This window comes from Eschrichtius robustus, chromosome 8 (genome assembly GCF_028021215.1).
Source record: "Eschrichtius robustus isolate mEscRob2 chromosome 8, mEscRob2.pri, whole genome shotgun sequence".
NCBI classification, from domain to species: domain Eukaryota; kingdom Metazoa; phylum Chordata; class Mammalia; order Artiodactyla; family Eschrichtiidae; genus Eschrichtius; species Eschrichtius robustus.
Genome location: NC_090831.1, coordinates 71,485,565 through 71,500,057, shown reverse-complemented (window position 1 = coordinate 71,500,057; position 14,493 = coordinate 71,485,565). Strand labels below are relative to the sequence as shown.

The 14,493-nt window shown below is 36.5% G+C and overlaps 1 non-coding gene across 1 annotated transcript; it reads left to right on the top strand.

The window, feature by feature from the left end:
* The first annotated feature begins 12,815 nt into the window (after window positions 1–12,815).
* LOC137768983 (U6 spliceosomal RNA) lies at window positions 12,816–12,922 on the top strand. The gene has a single exon (XR_011074901.1). It is a non-coding gene; the product is annotated as a U6 spliceosomal RNA (small nuclear RNA).
* The last annotated feature ends 1,571 nt before the right edge of the window (window positions 12,923–14,493 follow it).

The window sequence follows — 14,493 nt, the reverse complement described above, 5'->3', positions numbered from 1 at the left end:
TAAAAAAGTAATTACATTTTTGAGCAGTAAATTTAAGTTATGGAAAATCTAAAAGCATAAACAGCTTTATATATTCTGACTGCATAGAGTTTTTTTGTGTACTATGAAGTTTAAAACTTCATGCATTATTTCTTCTCTACTTTTTCCTGCCAGCTGCTGACCTTCAAAACAACATATTATTGAAATGACTCATGAGAATCAGTGTGAAATAGAATGTGTTACTGTTGGAAGTTTTTTCCTCCTTAGACTTCTTAGTACTGTTTGGCAGTATTGTATAAAGGAATAACAAAGTTATAAAAACTGAGATTAGGAATTAATTCTGTCAGCACACCTTAAAAGAACTATAATTTTGTTAGGAATGTGTAACAAAAGAGTCAATGTTAACTATTCATTTAACAATAACATTTATTATGCAGAAGAAATAATGCTTACTAGCATTAGAAGATGAAATCTCTTCTAAGGTCTAACCTGGCAAATATAGAGCTTTGTAGGCTCCATTATAAGTTGGCTAACCCACATCTCTCAAATTTCTCTACAGATTACATGAAATTATATGCCCATAGATTATTTAAGTATTATAACTTTAGCATTTCTCTTTATTTAATATTTGGGACTCATCCTATACAAGTGCCAGAGGAGTAAGAGACAGAAGTTGGCTCTAAATGTGGAAGTGACCTTGGGAGGCATTTTCAAAATCTGGGAAAAATTAAGAGTATAAAGTGTTAACATTTTTATTTGTTATGAAAAAATAGGCAAAGGTTGAAAGTGAGGTGAAAAGTTGGGTACCATGTGCCATGGCATACTGTGCTGACAGTTACACAAGGATTATCTAGGGAACTGGTTCCCAAACTTCAGGGTGCATCAGAATCATCCAAAGGACTTATTAAATTACAGATTGTTGTGCCCCACCCAGAGTTTCTGATTCTCTAGATCTGGCATGGGGGCCTGAGAATTTTCATTTCTAATAAGTTCCCATGTGATGCAGATGCTCCTGATCCAGGGACTACAATTACAGAATTGCTAACATAGAAGAAGATGCCTACTTAGACCTGCTGTACACTATCAATTAAAGTTTTCAGTCATTAACTTATAGACTGTTAATTAAACAAGGAGACCATCAGACTGAGGTGGCTCTAATGCATTGATAGTCTGTGTAAGCAAACCAAACCTAAGCCTGTAAATGCTTTGTACTTACAAAATTGAATCCTAAGGACAACCAATCACGAACAGCCAACTAGGCTTTAAGATATAGTCAGTCAAATAATTTCCTTTCTTGGCTCCTGTCAGCTTAGCACTTCTAACCACTTCCTATTTCACACTGCCCAATTTGAATTGACCTTTGCTCAAATAAACTTAAAAAAATTTAATATGCCTCAGTTTATCTTTTAACAAGACTTTAGTTGACTAAAGATGGAAATAATTTCTATACAGTGAAAAAGATAACATGAAATATTATTGTAAAATTATATACATTAATAGATATGAATAAATGAATTTTGGTGCTCTTCTGGACTTTATTATATAATTTTAATCAAGTTTTGTACACAAACCATCAAGAAAACATCTTTTAAATTAAAAATTACATATTTTGTGAAATATTAAACTACTTTTTAATATCTTATGTTATTTCAGCAGACTTCCTTTTCTTGCCTCAGATTTATGTGCTTTTACATTTTCTTAAGCTTTATCAAGTTTTGCTACAACAGCTTTCTTTTGATTTCCCTTTGCATTGAATACCTTTTTCCATCCCCTCACTTTCAGTCTGTGTGTGTCTTTAGATCCGAAATGAGTCTCTTGTAGGCAGTATATATACTGGTCTTGTTTTTGTATCCATTCAGCCACTCTGTGTCTTTTGGTTGGAGCATTTAGTCCATTTAATTATCAATATGTATATTCTTATTGCCATTTTGTAAATTATTTTGGGTTTGTTTTTTTGTAGGTTCTTTTTATTCCTTTCTTCTTCTTTTGTTTTCTTGTGATTTGATGAGGACTATCTTTAGTGTTATGTTTGGATTCCTTTTTCTTTTTTGTGTGTATATCTATTATAGATTTTTGGTTTGTGGTTACCATGAGGTTTTTTTTTACAGCAGTCATATATATATATGATTGCTTTAAGTCGCTGATCTCTTAATTTCAAATGCATTTTTAAAATACTGCATTTGTAGTCTCCTCCCCTCATGATTACTGTTTTTGATATAATTAGTTTATGTCTAATTGTTTTGTGTATCCCTTAACTGTTTACTGACTTGTATTATATGATGATTATCATTAATCAGAAATAATTTCCTCCTCGTTATCACTTAAGTAGCTTGTAAAGAGTCCTTTTTATGTTAACATGGAAATATACAACATGGTTCTTCATAAAGATTTGGTGGCATCTATATTAGGTAATAGGGGCTTCCCTGGTGGCGCAGTGGTTAAGAATCCGCCTGCCAATGCAGGGGACTTGGGTTCGAGCCCTGGTCCGGGAAGATCCCACATGCTATGGAGCCACTAACTGAGTACACCACAACTGCTGAGCCTGTGCTCTGGAGCCCACGTGCCACAACTATTGAGCCCAAAGTGCTGCAACTACTGAAGCCTCGTTCCTAGAGCCCATGTTCCGCAACGGAGAGGCCACTACAATGAGAGGCCTGAGCACCGCAATGGAGAGCAGCCCCCACTCGCCACAACTAGAGAAAGCCCGCGCGCAGCAACGAGGACCCAGTGTGGCCAAAAATAAATAAATAAATATATTAGGTAATAAAAAATACATATTTTTGCACATAGAAATAGTAACAGAACATGGAAGCTAGGAGTTTAGGTGTGCTTCCAGGAATTAAGTAAATAGCTGGGGGATCCATAGCTACCAATTCAACTCCCAATTTATCACTAATTTCCTCTGAGAACTCCAAATTTGTCACTAATTTCCTGTGAGTCCTGGGAAATCCCTAACCTTTTTAGTTCTTTTGTATCACTGTAGGCAATACAATGCCAAGTATTGTAATATTTGCAGCTATATGATATATTAATTTAGAGAAGCTATAGGTAACATTTATAAATTGGATGGTCTAGTGCAAAAAAAAAGTAGTATCAAAAAATGTCTTCAAAACCACCATGAGATATTATTTCGCACTTGTTAAAATGACCAGCAAAAAAAAAAACAACAAAAAAAAACCAAAGCCAAAAAGAGAAAATAACAAGCGTTGGCAAGGATGTGCAGAAATTGGAAATCTGGTGCCCTGTTGGTGAAGTGCAAAATGGTATATATGCTATGGAAAACAGTACTTTAATCCTCAAAGTATTAAAAACACAATTAGCAAACCCACTTCTGGGTATATATATCCAAAAGAATTGAAAGCAGAATCTTGAAGAAATATTTGCACACCCATGTTTATAGTAGCCTTATTGACAGTAACCAAGAGTTGGAATCAGTCCAAAGTATGTGGTATATACATACTTTGGAATATGATTCAGCCTTAAAAAGGAAGGAAATCATGTCACATGCTACAACATAGATGAATCTTGAGGACATTATGCTAAGTGAAATAAGCCTGTCACAAAAAGTCAGACACTGTATTATAACACTTATATGAGTTAACTAAAGTAGCCAAATTTTTATTGAACAGTAGAATAGTTGTTGCCAGGGGCTGGGGTGGAGGGAGAAATAGAGAATTGTTATTTAATGGGTATAGAGTTCCAGTTTTGCAGCATGAAAAAGTTGTGAAGGTATGTTGAACAACAATATAAATATACACATTGTTGTGCAACTAAAAAAGAGTTAATATGGTAATTTTTATGTTATTTACCACAATTAAAAATAGAAAAAAATATATAAATCTTTCTGAATAGGACTAACTTTATGGCCTTATAAGAAGGCAGCTACAGGAGTGTAAAGCTCACTAAAGGATTCTCTTTTCTCTAACCTTTCTTTATGCTTTAAATGCCACCCTTAGAGCATAATTCCTTGTGGTTATGAGCATATTCCTTATCGTGAGTGAATATCTAACATAATGATCTATAATATATAACATAATGACCTTATTCGATAGAAGAAGGGAGGAAAAGGAAGGAGAAGGGGTCCTTGTCGAAGGGAGAGTCAAAGCCTGGCGAAGACTAATTGTTTACCAAAAAGTTCACCTATTTAACTCCACCGCAGACCTGTAGAAAAACTTTCCCTTCCTATTTCCTGTTGCCCTGGGGAAAGTTGCTGTTACCATAGTAAAGGGATTCTATGTGTGTAACCTATGCATTCCTTTCTAGGGGCAGACAAAAGAAACATTGTGAGGGAATTACTTTCACAGCTCTTCAGCTCTAGTCAATTAGCATGCTCAGTTTTAAGCAGTATTTTTCCTGTTTTTGAAATTAAATCCGATATTGATTGTTTCTTCTCATTTCCACATCTTCCTTTAGTTTGGTTGAAGAACAATACATTATGATCATTACAAAGGACCATAAGTGTCAATTCATTTTAAGTTCCATCAACACAGACCACTCACCTCTCAGCCTTGTGCTGTGGAACTTACTTCTGGAAGAAACTCTATTCTTCATTTTGTGATTTCTACACATATTAAACCCCCCCTAAAAAAAAATGGTTACCATGGAAACCGGGGAGTAAGTAACTTGGTAACTTTAACAGAAGTGCTTAGTTGCTATTGCCAAAGCTGGAATAACAAACATGCATTTACCAGGGGAATACAGAACTTTCTATCATAAAGTTGGCTACTTTTTTTGCCAGGTGCTCCATAACTCTTCTACAAGTGTATTCCCAATATAGGAACAATATGTTCTGTATTAATGACATAGGAAAATGTTTGTTATTTTGACATAGCAGTATGGTGGTTAGTGAAAAAAATTAAATTAAAACTTGATTTATATTACCTTCTGTGTCTACATCTTTCCCTTCTCTTCAGCCTAAAGCTTCAAAAGGGCATCCTGGAGGGTTTTGTAGGTTTCAGTTCCTTTTATTTTTAGTTAAGCACTGAACTGATTTATTACACAAAATTTGGAGAGTAAAGTAAAATGTTACAAAGGTGAAAAAAACCCATTAACTCGTTCTCCTGACTCAATTTTAAGTAAGTAATTGATTTATGTTCTTCCAGTATTTTTTCTTAAGTATTTTTTAACATAGCTGAGGTTACTGAAGGCTTTAATTGCAATATATTTTATCACCTAGAGCTTGTACTATTGGATATTCAAGTTGACAGTAATCCATTCAGCTGTTTCCTATTTTTTTAGCCTTGATAATAGAAAAGGATTTGACTGCTGGTCACAGGGGATGGAGAAGGGGCAATAATCAACCTGTAAAATTTCCTTTTCTATTCAGAATATTAAATGCTTTAAGCTCCTCTTCCTCTAAAAAATACTCCTCAAAAATATCCTTTGCCCAAAATCGTTCTGTTGTTGTTCTTGTTTTTCCCCAAGTATTGCTTCTGATTGCTGCCAACTTCAATGTCCATTCTTTCATATTCTTGTGGCAACATAAACAGCATAAACTGTAGCCCAGAATTCACACACGTAATCTGAATATACTAACTTAAGGCTGAAAAAATACTCTGTGTAAATCCTTGACCCTCAGGATGGCACCTCAAAACACGGTTGGGAATCTAGAAGTCACACGTAGGGGCAGGTAGATAAAGAGGTTTCCACAAATAAGTTCTGAAGCTGGAGGGATGCTCAACAATTACCTAAGATGATACTGAAAGTATCCTCAAACAACCCTGTTTCCTGTAGTTTCTTTACACACACAAAACGATAAAAATAATACTCTTTGAAAGGCTCAGAAGCCATCCCAGCACTTGCCTATGTGTCATGAAGAATAGGAGGCTTTAACATTCTTGAAAGTCCCAGGCATAGTGAATTTGCCATTAGCAAAATATTTGAACTTATGAGGACCAGAGGCTGGAGAAAAAAGGGGATTTATCCTTAAGTTGAAACTACAAAGGCTATATATATTTCTATTCTCAGTTACCAAACTCTTACTATGTAAACATTGCTAAGAAGCCCTATTTAATCTAGATGCCTTATAAAATGGATAAGATGTCAAAATACTCTTCTAAAACAAAGAATTCTAAAGTTCAGTAAAACTTAAAAATTCAGCAGTTTTGGTCTGCACCCTGCAGGCTAACAAGGCCTGTACTCGCCCAGCTTCAAGTCCAAAGAAAGAGCCCAGAGTCAGCGACAGAGACATCACTGGCTTAATGGACAGGGAGATCTTATATGTCTGCAGCAAGGTCCTGGAGTGACACCCCATGGTGTGTGGCCAATGGTGGGCAGAACATGGGGTAGAGGTAGGTTATTAGTTATAGGTTCATCAGTTATGAAAATGAGTACAGGGAAACAAGCAAAGGGGCACACCCTTTACCTCCCATTTGATAAGCATAGTGGAGAGCTCTGATCTAAAGCTAGATACCATGGGACTTCCCTGGCAGTCCAGTGGTTAAGACTCTGTGCTTCCACTACAGGGGACACGGGTTCGATCCCTGGTTGGGGAATCCTGCATGCTGCACGGTGAGGCCATAAATAAAATAAAATAAAATAAAGCTAGAGATCAGTAGCTGGGGCCCAGGGCAGGTATCTAGGTATGATATAGGTGAGGCAGGCACTGGTCAAGCAGGGGATCTACAGAGAGCAAGAAAACAGCCATCTTGAGTGGCCTGACCATACACTCCACCCCTACATACCCTGCCCAATCCTTATAATCTTGGTCTGCCGCTCTTCTATGACAACCCTGGGGTCAGGTATGTAGGGCGCACTGAAACAAGATACCACACATGTAATACAGACACCAGCAGCCAAAGTATCAAGAGTAAGATACCTAGTATGCTAAAACCAGTCATTCGCCAGGATGTGGGCAAATTTTGGAGCCAAGCGCATACTGGATCATTGGAGAGGGAGTTAACGGCAGCAGTGTTATAAGGAAGGTAAGGTCATCCCTGGTTTTCACAAACCCAGAGCCGATATAATACTCAACAGTGAAAAGCTGAAAGCCTTCCTGCTAAAATCTGGAATAAGACAAGGATGACCATTCTCACCGCTTCTATTCAACATAGTATTGGAAGTCCTAGCCACAGCAATCAGACAAAAAAGAAAAAAAAGAAAGAAAGAAAGAAAGAAAAGGTATCTAAATTGGAAGGGAATGGGTAAAATTGTCATTATATGCAGATAGCATTATATTATATATATAAAACCCTAAAGACTCCACACAAAAACTACTACAACTGATAAATGAATTCAGCAAGGTAGACGGATACAAGATTAACATACAGAAATTGGTTGCATTTTTCTACACTAACAATGAAATATCAGAAAGGGAATGTAAAAAAAAATTACCTTTTAAAATCACATCAAAAATAAAATAAAATATTTAGGAATAAACCTGACCAAGGAGGTGAAAGACATATGCTGAGAACTATAAGACTTTAATAAAGAAAATGAAGATGATTTAAAGAAATGGAAAGATATTCCATGTTTTTTTTGTTTTTGTTTTTTAAATTGAATTGAAAGGTGTTTTTTCTTTTTTATTTTTTAATTTATTTTCTTTTTAAAGGAATTCCTTTATTTTTATTTATTTATTTATTTATTTATTTTTGACTGTGTTGGGTCTTCGTTTCTGTGCGAGGGCTTTCTCTAGTTGCGGCGAGCAGGGGCCACTCTTCATCGCGGTGCGCGGGCCTTTCACTGTCGTGGCCTCTCTTGTTGCGGAGCACAGGCTCCAGACGCGCAGACTCAGTAGTTGTGGCTCACGGGCCTAGTTGCTCCGCGGCATGTGGGATCTTCCCGGACCAGGGCTCGAACCCGTGTCCCCTGCATTGGCAGGCAGACTCTCAACCACTGCGCCACCAGGGAAGCCCCCCCATGTTTTTTGATTGGAAGAATTAATATTGTTAAAATGGCCATACTACCCAAAGCAATCTACAGATTTAATGCTATTCCTTTAAACTACTCATGACATTTTTCACAGAACTGGAACAAATAATCCTAAAATTTATATGGAACCATAAAAGACCCAGATTTGCCAAAGAAATCTTGAGGAAAAAGAACAAAGCTGGAGGCATAACCCTCCCAGACTTCAGACAATAGCACAAAGCTACAGTAATCAAAACAGCATGGTATTGGCACAAAAACAGACATATGGATCAATGGAACAGCATAGAGAGCACAGAAATAAACCCACACACCGAAGGTCAATTAATCTTTGACAAAGCATGCAAGAATAAACAATGGGGAAAAGACAGTCTCTTCAGCAAGTGGTGTTGGGAAATTTGAACAGCCACATGTAAATCAATGAAGTTAGAACACACCCTCACATCATATAAAAAAATAAACTGAAAATAGCTTAAAGACTTAAAAACAAGACATGACACCATAAAACTCCTAGAAGAGAACATAGGCAAAACATCCTCTGACATAAATTGCACCAACGTCTTCTTAGGTCAGGTCAGTTTCCCAAGGCAACAGAAATAAAAGCAAAAATAAACAAATGGAACCTAATCAAACTTATAAGCTTTTGCACAGCAAAGGAAACCATAAACAAAATGAAAAGACAACCTATGTACTGGGAGAAAATATTTGCAAATAATGTGACTGACAAGGGATTAATTTCCAAAATATACAAACAGCTGATATAACTCAATAACAAAAAAACAAACAACCCAATCGAAAAATGGGCAGAATACCTAAATTCTTCTCCAAAGAAGACATACAGATGGCCAAAAGGCACATGAAAATAAGCTCAACATAGCTAATTATTAGAGAAATGCAAATCAAAACTACAATGAGGTAACACCTCATACTGGTCAGAATGGCCATCATTGAGAAGTCTACAAGTAACAAACAATGGAGAGGGTGTGGAGAAAAAGGAACCCCCCTACACTGTTGGTAGGAATGTAAATTGGTGCAGCCACTAAGGAGAACAGTATGGAGGTTCCTCACAAAACTAAAAGGAGTTGCCATATGAACCAGCAATCCCACTCCTGGGCACATATCCGGACAAAATTATAATTTGAAATGATACATGCACCCCTATGTTCATAGCAGCACTATTTACAATAGCCAGGACACAGAAACAACCTAAATGTCCATCGACAGATGAATGGATAAAGATGTGGTATATATATACAATGGAATACTACTCAGCCATAAAAAAGAATGAAATAATTCCATTTGCAGCAACACAGATGGACCTAGAGATTATCATACTAAGTGAAGTAAATCAGAAAGAGAAAGACAAATACTGTATGATATCACTTCTATGTGGAATCTAAAATATGACACAGATGAACCTGTCCATGAAACAGAAACAGACTCACGGATACAGAGAACAGACTTGTGGTTGCCAAAGGGGAGGGGATCCGGGGAGGGAAGGATTGGGAGTTTGGGATTAGCAGATGCAAACTGTTATAGCTAGAAGGGATAAACAACAAGGTCCTACTGTATAGCATAGTGAACTATATTCAATAGCCTGTAAAAAACTATAATGGAAAAGAATATGAAAAAGAATGTATATATGCATAACTGAATCACTTTGCTCTGCAGCAGAAATTAGCACAACATTGTAAATTAACTATACTTCAATAAAATAAAATTTTAAAAATATATAGCCACTAAAAGTTACAAACTTTCGGTTGTAAGACTAGTTAGTTCTGGGATCCAGTGTACAGCACAGTGATTATAGTTAATAATACCGTATTATATACCTGAAGTTGTGAAGAGAGTAGATCTTAAATGTACACACCACAAAAAGAAATTGGTAATTATGTGACAAGATGGGGGTGTTAGCTATAGTGGTAATCATTTTCAATATATAAATGTATCAAATAAACACGTTCACCTTAAATATATACAATACTATATATCAATTATTATCTCAGTAAAGCTGGAAAAACAACAGCAACAACAACTAAACCCTTAATCTCTGGCAAAAAGCAACAAGCAAGTAATTGTGAACTGTTTGTCATACCAGCAGGAAAACTTAGGCTTTAGTCTTCCTCTCCTAAGGCAAAAGTAGGTAAACTTAGACCCGCCCAGCAATTAATGTTCCAGTATTTTACCCTATTTGAAATGACTATCCAGATAATCAATGAATTCTCTTCATTTAACTTAGTTCAGTTGCAAGTTACCAAAATCTGGAGAGACTGTTTTACATAGACATTCCCAAAACATAATTGTTTCTAAACAGTTTTAAAAGGCCTCTTTTTTTTTCCTTCACTCTTAAAGATCACATATGGTTAAAGTTCCTGAGAGCCCAAGTAGATCATTTACATCTCAAAAGCACAAGAACAGAAATACCAATTCCTTCTAGAAAGCTAACTTCCTCTAATGGAGTATGCAAAAACCAGTTTTAGAATGTCAAAAGATTCCCATCTTGGCCAGTTTCAGGGATTTTTTTTCCAGTTTCTAAATAAGCCAATTCAGTTGAAAGAAATAACAGTAATAAACAATAATACATATCAATATCATTCACGCACATTCACATGCCTCACTTTCTGAGGAACAGGAATCACCTTTCAAGTTAACCTTCACCTCAATTGGTAGCTCAGCCTCTGCGGCCTTTCTTAATACAAAAAGCAACTGCCAGCCCACAGCTGTGGCCACCGCCTTATTGTCTCTAACTTCTTTTTTCCCCACCAGAATGGCAGCTAATTTCTCCGCAACAGCCTTGGGGGTGTCTGTGAGTTCTCAGTACTCTCCTGGCGGCCCCCATTCATCAAGGACAGTCACCAGAGGGCCCCACATACTAGTGGGCGGCCACCCCGGGATCACACCTGCAACTTTCGGGCACCACGTGCTAGTGGACGGCCCCTGAAACCTCCCATCCCCCATCCTTATTTCCGGACATCTCAGTGTTCACGGGGAGTTTCCTGGGTCACCTGGCGGCTCCGCCAATGGTTGGGCTGCACCGCGCAGGCCTACAACGCCTTGCCCAGCCTCAGGACCACAGAATAAGCCCAGAGCAGGGACAGAAACAGAGTAACAGAAACATCAATGACTTACCGGACAAGGGGATCTTACATGTCTGAAGCAAGGTCCTGGAGCAACACCCCACCGTGTGAGGCAGGAGAACATGCTGGCAGTCTTCGCTCCCAGAGGCAGGGGGAGGTTACCCATCACAGGGGAAATTGACATCAGGTGGGCTCACAGGTTACCAGGGAAACAAGCAGAGGGGTACACCCCTCACCTTCCCTCTGAGAAGCATAGTGGAGAGTTCTAATTAAAGCTAGAAATCAGTAGCTGGGGCAAGTTCGTAGGAAGGTCAGTCATGTGAGTAGGGTGTAGGTGAAGCAGGCACTTGGTCGAGAAGGGGATGTGCAGAGAGCAAGAGAACAGCCATCTTGGGAGTTCCCTGGAGGTCCAGTGTAATGGTTACACTGTGTGGCCCCGGGTTCAATCCCTGGTCTGGGAACTGAGATCCTGCAAGCCCTTGGGCGTGGCCAAAAAAACAAACAGCAGCCATCTTGAGTGGCTTCACTATACAAGCAGCTACAACATTTTTTAAATGGTACTTTCCACTGATATAAATCTTATGAATGCCTAGACACAATTAGGATTTATGTATATTATCGATTAGAAACATTTCCCTTTTCATTGAGTTTTTTTATAAAATTGTGGGTTAACTTTTTTCACTAACATAGATGTATTATTAGTTTTTATTACGAAAATTTTCTATAAAGTAGATAGCCTAACATTTTCTAATGTTTTACTTATGAACTCCCCAAGTTTTAAAAAAAGCATTTTATCCATTTTTGTATGGTATACAATAAAAAAGTAAATTTAATAATTTATATAAATATTTTATTTTGCACATCAACAAAGAACACAATACAATATTCATTTAAAGTAATAATTTTAATATTTTAAAATATTTAAAATTTTAATATTTGGTCATTTTTTAAATATATAAGCATAAATTTAGACTCTTTCCTATTGGAAAGAGTAAAAAACAAAGGTGCTTAATTTCCTTGAATTAATTATGTAAGACAAAGCCTACTATGCCAAAAATAATATTTAAAATGAAATAGGCTTTATTTGGGACTGAATATATGTTTTAAAATATATTAATGTATAACTAAATGTTATACATCAAAAAGAGCAAAAAATGACTTTGCAGTTTTAACATACTCTTCAAAAACTCAATTGATTTGTTAATTTTTTTTTTTTAATTGACAAAGCCAAAGCAGTGTTTTCAGGCTATTTCTGAAGATCTTTCCAAAATAGAATAATTGCCTTGGGGGTATAGTAGTTTATAGTAATTTTACAACACATGGCTTACACATTATGTTTTCTCATTTTAACATAAGTTTTTGAAGTCCTTCTCTTGAAGAACTATTTCAGTGCTAAAGCTCCTGGATTTGGTTAAGAATAGTTTTGTATTATAACCACTGAGGAAGCAGAACTGCCTGCTTCATAGTATAACTAAATTGATGAGATTGACTTATTACAGTGACTAACAGTATCAAAACTGAAAAGAGTAAACTTTTCCATTATGGTATAATAGATAAGAATTTTATTAATATATTTCCTTGGATTAGATTACATCATGGACAACGAAGGCATCAACAAATCTCTTGACCCTGTCAATTTATTGTGCACAATGTACAATCTCATAATATTTTATATGAATAACATTTAATCTGTACAAAATTATCTTTTCATTTGATAATTCTCATGAACTCCTTATATAGTAATGAGCTAGTTCAAGGGTATAAAGTATATCAAAGTAACCTAAAATATTTCTGGCATCTCTCTTTTTATAAGATAAATGTGTAAATCACTGTGATTTTTCCAGGGGCTCTTTGAGAAATCCCATATATAATTTTAATTTTGAAAGACATCTAATGCTCATTTTGGCAACACATAAACTAGAACTGGAATGATATAGAGAAGATTAGCATGGCCCCTGCACAAGTATGACATGGAAATTTGTAAAGTGTTCCATATTTTTTCAGCAAATGGTGCCAGGAAAACTGAATATTCACATGCAAAAGAATGAAGTTGAACTCTTACCTTACACCATATACAAAAGATTAACTTAAAGTGAATCAAAGACCTAAACATAAGAGCTAATACTGGACTTCCCTGGTGGCGCAGTGGTTGAGAATCCACCTGCCAGTGCAGGTGGGGACACAGGTTCATTCCCTGGTCCAGGAAGATCCCACATGCCACGGAGCAACTAAGCCCGTGCACCACAACTACGGAAGCTCACGCACAACTACTGAAGCCTGTGCACCTAGAGCCCATGCTCCACAACAAAAGAAGTCACCACAATGAGAAGCCCACACACCGCAATGAACAGTAGCCCCCGCTCGCCGCAACTAGAGAAAGCCCACGTGCAGCAATGAAGACCCTATGCAGCCAAAAAAAAAAAAAAAAATTTGGGAGAAAACATATGGGAAAACCTTGAGTTTGGATTTGGCAATGATTTCTTGGATATAACACCAAAAGCAAAGGCAAAAGAATAAAAAAATAGATAAATTGGACTACATCAAAATTTAAAACATTTGTGTATTCAAATAACACTATCAAGAGAGTGAAAGGGAAACCCATGGAATGGGAGAAAATACTTGCAAATCATGTATCTAATTAGGGGGTAACATCTAGAATATATAAAGAACTCCTACTATTTGATAACAAAAGAAATAAACAACTAGATTTGAACATGGACAAAGGAATTGAATAGACAATTCTCCAAAGAAGATATACGAATGGCCAATAAGCACATGAAAAAAATATTCAGATCACTAATCATTAGAGAAATGCAAATCAAAACCACAGTGACGTATCATTTCATAACCATTGGGATAGCTATTATCAAAAACCAGAAAATATGTGTTGACAAGCATGTGGAGAAACTAGAACCCTTGGCATTGCTGGCGTGAATATAAAATGGTGTGGCCACTATGGAAATTGGTATAACAGTTCCTAGAAAAAAATTAAACATAAAATTACCATTTAATCCAGCAATTCCATTTCTGGGTATATACCCCACAGACTTAAAAGCAGGATCTCGGAGAGATATTTGTACACCCATGTTCATAGCAGTATTATTCACAATAGCCAAAAGGTGAAAGCAATCCAAGTGTCCATTGAAGGATGAGTGAATAAACAAAATGTATTATATACATACATTGGAATATTATTGAGCCTTAAAAAGGAAGAAAATTCTGACACATGACACAACACAGTGAAACTTGAAGATATTCTAAGTGAGATAAACCAGTCACAGTAGGGCAACTACTATATGATTCCATTAACTACTTAGGGTAGTCAAATTCATAGAGACAGAAAGTAGAATGATGGTTGCCAGGGGCTGGAGGGAAGGAGGAATGGGGAGATATTGTTTAATGGGTATGGAGTTTCAGTTGGGAAAGATGAAAAAGTTCTGGCAATGGATGGTGGTGATGGGTGCACAATAATGTGAAGTAACTTTTTGTACTTGATGCTATAGAACTGTACAGTTAAAAATGGTTAAGATAGTAAACTTTATGTTACATATATTTTACCACAATAAAAAAA